The sequence below is a fragment of the Podarcis pityusensis genome (genome assembly GCF_964106645.2).
Source record: "Podarcis pityusensis genome assembly, chromosome: 5".
Taxonomy (NCBI): Eukaryota; Metazoa; Chordata; class Lepidosauria; order Squamata; family Lacertidae; genus Podarcis; species Podarcis pityusensis.
In genome coordinates, this window is record NC_138032.1 from 9353758 (window position 1) to 9361403 (window position 7646).

Genomic DNA, 7646 nt, shown 5'->3' on the forward strand with positions numbered 1-7646 from the left:
GAAAACTTCCTTTCAGTGGTAGCTGAATGGTGGTCATCATCAGCTCCCCCCATAAGAACCCAGAATTTTGTACCTTTGGCTGGCCATGGTGAAGCTAGAGCGAAATGATTTTTTTAAAAAAATATGGCCCAGTTTCTCAAAATGTGATTGACAGCTCTTACAGCAATTTGCTCGCTAATCAGATAGCGGTCTTCTCCCATAACCCTGCTCCGCACATTCAGTTGACCTTAATTGTGGATCTGCCTGACCTTTGACCTGACAAGAAAACGAGACTCAATCATCTTCCTTCTTCTTCTTCTTTTTTTAAAATGGGGGTACAGTACAGGTTGCTGCTGCTGTGCTGTGTGCGCAGTACAGAAGTTAGGGATGGGGAAAGAATTCAGTGCTGATTCACTTTTAACGAGAAGCCAACTAATTTGCACTTCTCAGACCAATATGCAAAGCGAAATGCAGCTATCCTCGGAAACCCACACGTCTGCAAATTTTGCAACGCGGTTTCCCACCAAGCAAACAATGTGTATGTAAATGCATACGAAGAGGAATTTTTGTTACCCGCTTTGAGGTTTTTCTATAATCAAGTGGTATATACATTTAAATAAATAAATAATATATATATATATATAGATATATATATATATATATATGTGGAAGCATAATAAAATGCATCATATTAGGGGGAGATGCTTGAAGAAATGTGCATATCAGTGAAAAACTACATACAAAATGTGTTTATGGGAAGGGGTTATGGGTTTGTTATTGTTATTGTTTCGTTATGTATTTTGTACCTTCATTTTGTGTTCTTCCGTTTGTGAACTGCCCTGGGATCTTCGGATGAAGGGCAGTATACAAATTTAACAAATAAATAAATAATCTGGTAAAAACCTGAACAAAGCAGCAGGCATCTTGAGGGTTTTGTCTTTCTTAGTTGAAGCCTTGTACGTAGCAAGGAAACATTCAATCAAACGTACAGAGGTGGAAAATTCCCTCAGAACTACACAGCCAATCAGCGGATGTGCTGCCTCAGCAAAGACCATCCCGCTCTGACTGGTTGCTAAGCAACACCTCCACCCATCGCATTCTCGGCTAGTTGACTTTAACGCTAACAGAATTAAAAAAGTGGCACTGTGCTGAGCTAGAGCATTCTGGGTAAGTCATTGCTCTGTTTCAAACCTGAGAGAAAGTCAGTTGCCGCAGTTTCCTGGCAAGGCACTCTATGGTTTGGCTAGGCCAGCTCCAGACCAGGCAGGGGCCACTCTCAGAGCAATTTGGTGCAATTAGTTTTGCCAGTTAAAGAAAGTGGAGCAAAGTTGACTGTGGTTGTGCTTATATTCATGCTATCAATTTATGTTCTGAATTATTATTTTAAATACAAAATTTCATATAGAGGACAACACTGGCCTTTAGTTGGAACATGAAGGAGCGTTTCATGTAGACCTTGAGCATTATTTTTAGGTACAATTGAAAAAGAAATGTTTTTGATTTGACTTCTCCACTGAATTTTGACATCAGTTTCCTGTTTTTGAGGAGTAATTGATCCACTCTATCTTTTATAGGGCTCGTCTACCGCTTCCCTTCTCAATTATAAGCCCTTTGTTCATTCACCCTTCCTTGCTTCCTGGCTACGCACTGAAAATAAACTTATGATGTCATACTCAATTGTGTAGCATCCAAACTGATGTCAAAACAGGGGATTTAGACTTCGCCGCAGGATCAAGGTGGAGATATTGTCTGCAAAACCAAAGCTGATTAAAAACAACAACGCAAAACTCAAATGTCTTCAAGGGTGCCCAAGCAGCTTTGTCAAATGTTAAATTAATTTGCACATATGTATTCCTTAGATGTAGCTGCAATGAAAAGTTTTCTTGACATGAGACGATTCCCATGAGACCAGCTTTCACCAACAGCTTTCACCTCTAGCTGATTCGGACTGCAAATTGTGGGAATGTTAAGGATAGTAGGAGAGGATATGTTGATTAAATATTATCCTTCCTTCACTCACGCTAGTGAGTCATGTAGCAGAGCAGATTCGCCTCAATACAGCAGGAAGCTAGTCTGCAGATTTGTTTGAATCTCTTTAGTTAAGCAATCTAGTCTGGCTTGATCAAAGGTGTCCCCTTTGATCCTTCTTAAAAGTATAAAGACACAAGAGTCTTTCCTTAAAAGTAACAATAAGTTTAAAGGTAAAGGTGAAGGGACCCCTGACCATTAGGTCCAGTCGTGGCCGACTCTGGGGTTGCGGCGCTCATCTCACTTTATTGGCCGAGGGAGCCGGCGTACAGCTTCCGGGTCATGTGGCCAGCATGACTAAGCCGCTTCTGACGAACCAGAGCAGCGCACGGAAACGCCGTTTACCTTCCTGCTGGAGCGGTACCCATTTATCTACTTGCACTTTGACGTGCTTTCAAACTGCTATGTTGGCAGGAGCAGGGACCGAGCAACGGGACCTCACCCTGTCGCGGGGATTCGAACCACCGACCTTCTGATCGGCAAGTCCTAGGCTCTGTGGTTTAACCTACAGTGCCACCCGCATCCCTAACAATAAGTTTACTCACAGTCAGTTCACAGTGCGATCCCTGAAGGCGGACTTTAGCTTGTCGTTACAGAACATAGTGTGAGTTCATCCCTTATGGGGCTTGAGCCCATGTCCTGCTGGCTGAGACCCAGCAGACAGCAAAACACATTAAGAGAACAGCACCAAGAGAACAAAATGGATGCATGAGAGCAGCAGGGCATCAAGAGAAAGATGGCTGAGTGACTCGGCTATTTTATGGAGACAGCCAGGATCACACCCGTCTACCTGGTCACATGCAGGGGGAAGACGCTCCAGACCAGTGGAACAGGAAGTTATACTGACTGGAGTAAAGTCCGCCTTCCTGTGTCCGCTCTAGGGAAACAAGGAATGTTGTATTTGGCTGCTCCAATGGATCACATCCCACACAAATCGCATCAGCCCCACTCAGCACAGCTGGTCAATGGGAGTCATCGTCCAAAACAACTGGAGGGCACCAGATTGGTGCAGCAGACCCTCTGCCCTCCCTCCATTTACATATTTGAGAACTATGGGATCATGAAACCATACTACTCATTGCAACCTTTCCCACCATTTGGTAGGCCTCTCACTATTTGGTATGATAATGTTGCCTTTTAGCACCAGCATTTGACTGTTGTATGAGCTGTATTTTGACAACTGCAAACCAGCTGCCCCCAGGGTCTCTCGGTTTGGCTGCCTTTCCCATCTGTTTTACCTGCCTCCCATTTCTGAATAATTTATTTTTACCATCTGCATAAATTGAACACCTGGCCTAGGGGTAACTTATTCGCTTAAATTATTTAGGGCTTTAAAAATTACTCCCCGGTACCTCTTCCATTTGTAGGCAGGCAACATAATTGACAGGAGGAGACCACCCCCCTCACTGTTTGCCTTTTGGGGTGGATAGAACTTGGTAAGTGTTCTCCTTCTTTCTGAATACATATTCAGAAAATGGGACCAAAATTGTAAGGGTACGGAAATCCCTTTGATAATAGGTGTTTTCAGTTCTGGCCCTTTAAAGGAATCTGATGCTCTTAGTAGAATACAGTGGTACCTCTGGTTACATACGCTTCAGGTTATACACTCTGCTAACCCAGAAATAGTGCTTCAGGTTAAGAACTTTGCTTCAGGATGAGAACAGAAATTGTGCTCCGGCGGCATGGCAGCAGCGGGAGGCCCCATTAGCTAAAGTGGTGCTTCAGGTTAAGAACAGTTTCAGGTTAAGAATGGACCTCTGGAACGAATTAAGTACTTAACCTGAGGTATCACTGTACAGGGAAAGTGGGAGATCAGGAATTGCCCTATTAGTTTGTTCGCTTCATGCTTTCATGCACTTGTAAGATTGGTTTCAGGGTTCCCAACTGCTCAATTTCTTACAGCTGGTTTCAATTTTAGGTACGCCTGTTTTCCTCCAATATGTGGTCATTCTCAGTGGAAGCATCTGTCCAAAGTAGATGTACACCTGACTGGTGCCTAGCTGTCAACGTTTCCCTTTTTTAAAGGGAAATTCCATTATTCCGAATAGGATTCCTCTCAAGAAAAGGGAAAAATTGACAGCTATGGACTGGTGCCTGGGTAGGAGCAGCTAGTACACCGGTAGCAGCTACTATTGGTAGTAATATAGCTGCTGCTACAACCTGCAGCCATAAATAAGAGCAAAGTGCCACACTGAGCTGATACTTCCCACACATCAGTTGCAGCAACTTCTGCGGCGCACAGTGATCAAAAGTATGTCTCTCAGATCGCAGAACTTTCTGTGGCTGAAAGAACTTTCTGTTGTGGACATCTGTGACCCTCCAGAATGGTTGGAGTGCCTGTTGAGTAGCTGACAGCTTCGGGCATGGCTAACCCAATCCCTTTTGCTTCGTGATGCTTCCTGCTGTGCGGTGCGACTTTAAGCTTTTGCACCAAGGACTCAGGATCACGTCTCTCAAACAGGCCACTTTGTGCAGTTGCAGGTGAAGTGAGAGGGAACACGAGAGAGCAGCCATAATCTCATCGTGGCATTTTGGCTCGCTGCCTTTTATTTTTACAATGAGGGGCAGGAGGGGAGAGCCCCAAAGGTTCAACTCGAATCCCTGTTGGGGTTTCCTTTCCTGTCTTCGATGTGTCTAGCCAGAAACGCAAGACTGACAGGATGATAAAACGCTGATGCCAGGTTCGCTTGCCCATTCAAAGACCCTACCTAAGGTATCAGGTACCTGGGCTCTACTTTGAGGTCAACCGGACACCTCCCCTGAGGCCTTCCTGGGCTGAAGGATATATCGACTCAAAAATTCTCTCAGGTATAGCAGCTGTTATCTGAGCTAAGATCAAAGTGCCCCTCTGTGATATATATATATATATACATATATATATATATATATATATATATATATATAATTGCACACATCTTCCAAGTTGATCTTTTTTCTCCATAATTCAAATGCATGTTGATCGAGCCTCATGGGGAAACAGTTGCTTTGCTGAAGAACAAGCTGGCAGAATATCTGTGTTGTGAAATTCTAGTTTTGTTAGAAAACTAAAAAAAAATGAAAGAAAAACCCTAGTGCAAATTAAACACAGAAGGTATTTACTGTACCAGAAGTAAATAATATTTCATAAATAGCAGAACTTTACATGGTTTGATTACTTCAGCCAATGTTTCCAGGGTGCTGCTAGGATTCTGTGCTCAGAGGGTGGGCCATTGTAGCCTTACAGAGAAAGGCTTGAAATATTTTTATTTTTTTAAAAAATTGTTCTTATTTTGAAATCCTCGTTTCTGATTACCGGTCCACAGAACAGTCTACCGCATCTCGAAGCACGTAACAAAATGCAAGTGCTAGTACAGGATGCCAGTGAAATTTCAGGTAAAAGAAAATTCCACGTTAATTTGAGAATTTGACAAACCCACAGGTAAATTTTGAGGAAAGCGAGGTAAGGGTTTTGATAGGATGTGCAGCATTTCTTAGGCAAGTTCAGCACATCTAGAACTGTAAAACATTAATAAAACTTCCCTATACAGGATTGCCTTCAGATGGCTCAGGGGTTGGATAACTCCATACCCTCCAACATTTCTCCAATGAAAATAGGGACATCCTAAGGAAAAGCAGGACATTCTGGGATTAACTTTTTCTAAAAATGTGATTTGCCACACTTTGTGATGGCATAACTCTCAATAAACCCCCGTAGAGTCTTTCCAGTTACAGGCAATAATGATTTTAAGCTACTGACAACAAGCAGCTGATCAGTTCCTTCTGTTTCAGGTCGTGATCAGAGCCAATAAGGAGGTTAAATAAGGCCAACTACAGGAAAGTGTGCCCCCGCTGTCCCGTAATAGAACTGATTTCTTGAAACACCTGCCCCCAGACGATTGCCACCCTCCCACAGGTCCACCACCTATGGATCTACAACCAAGGTTTCACCGAAAGTGAATTTCAAGTAAAATTGGGGGTTTTCTCCCCAGCAAAATATGTTGGGACACTTTTATCACTTCCAGTACTGAACTTCTGTCCTCTTCCTGAACTCCTGAATTGTGACTCTTGCCTGCCGCTGAACCTGTGCCATTACTTGCCTGAATAAATATCTCTTTCTTACTTAGAAGTAAGAGCCTCTATCTCTGTGTTTTGGGTGGGAGCCTGGACAAGACCTGCAAAATAGATCAGAGGCATAAAAACCAGTCATCACCTAAGAGGAACTTTCATGTGCCTTCCCTAAGTTACCAAATTCATTAAACGAAGGAGATGATTCACAACAAGGAGATAATCAGGTCATTCAGACAAAGCATGCGCTACCCCACATCTCAAAAACAACTTTCTGATACACTGAGGAGCAGATATTACTTAAAGGATGTCATGCTACAGTAAGTTTGTACAGTAGATGCTACAGTAGCCTATACTGTATGAAGAATTTCATTCAAATAATGTAAGCAATTGTGCTTGGATTGCCATTGGTACTGGACTAATCAAGAAAAAGAGCAGAAATGGAAAATGCTTCTCAATGCAGTCTGAGGGCGATGTTTTCTTTTTCTTGGATAAACATCTGAGATTAGATTATTTGGATTGTAGTCGGCACTGTTTGAAATCTGTTCCGGTGTATATTGTCTGCCCTGTTGCAAAAGCAGAGTTAAGTTGTGCCAGTTGGGATTAATATGGGCTACATGAAAGGGTTTTGGGTGGTATCATTTTCCATGGCCGTTGCATTCATTGACATAAGAATTTCAGTTGTGTTGCCTTGCAAGTCAATTCTTGCCCAGGATGGTAGAGATCAAGGTCGTGTGTGTATTGTGCTACAAATTCGTGACAATGCCACCTCATTCTTCCTCCAGAGAGTTCAGAGTGCCATCTTTAGTCTCTCAACAGTCTTCGTTGAAGCCTTTAAGCTGAGAGGTGGTGACTCACTCAAGTCCCAGGCCACCCATTGAGCATCCTTGCTGACTTGGGTTTTGAGTGTGAGCTTCAGACTCTTATCAATCCGTCTTATGGGAAATGTCTGTGGGTCAGTCATAGACTGCACACCTTGTATACAGAAGGTTTGAACCCTGGCATCTCCAGGTAGGGCTGGGGAGGAATGAAACCCTGGAGATCTGTTGCCAGTCATTGTGTCATGGTCCGGTCTACAGGCGATCGAAGTCCTGGCTGAGGACGTAAGGACCGGGGGCAAGATGGCAGGGTGGGAGCAGGAACGAGAGTCCAGAAGCCAGGGGTCTGAGGGTCAGGAAGCAGGGAGTCACGAAGTCAAGGGTCCGAGGGTCAAGAAGCAAGGAGTCAAGAAGCTGAGGTCCGGGGATCAGGAAGCAAGAAGCCAAACGCAGCAAGGCAGGAAACAAGTTGCTGCGGCAAAGAGCCAAAGGGAAATGCTGACCTTATATCCCTTCCCGGCTCTTGCCACCAGGTGCAGTGAGTTACCAAGCAGCCTCACCTGTGCGGCTGCGCCTTGCCTTTCCAGAACAAACTTAGGAAGGCCCCAGTCCTGCGAAGCCCTACTGATCACAGGGCCCGGCTCCTGCACACACTCCTGACACATTGTTGGTAGAGAATACTGAGCTAAGGGGACCATTCATCTGACTTGGTATAAAGTACCTTCCTAGGTTTCTGTCTAAACCACATGCTCCATTTTTACCATTAACTATCAGCAG

At 43.9% G+C, this 7646-nt stretch overlaps 1 long non-coding RNA gene across 1 annotated transcript; it reads left to right on the top strand.

Annotated features, from left to right (window-relative positions):
• Positions 1-1072: 1072 nt before the first annotated feature.
• On the top strand, positions 1073-6077 carry LOC308478564. The gene is made up of 3 exons (XR_013987157.1): positions 1073-1146; positions 5310-5379; positions 5776-6077. It is a non-coding gene; the product is annotated as an uncharacterized lncRNA (long non-coding RNA).
• Positions 6078-7646: the final 1569 nt, after the last annotated feature.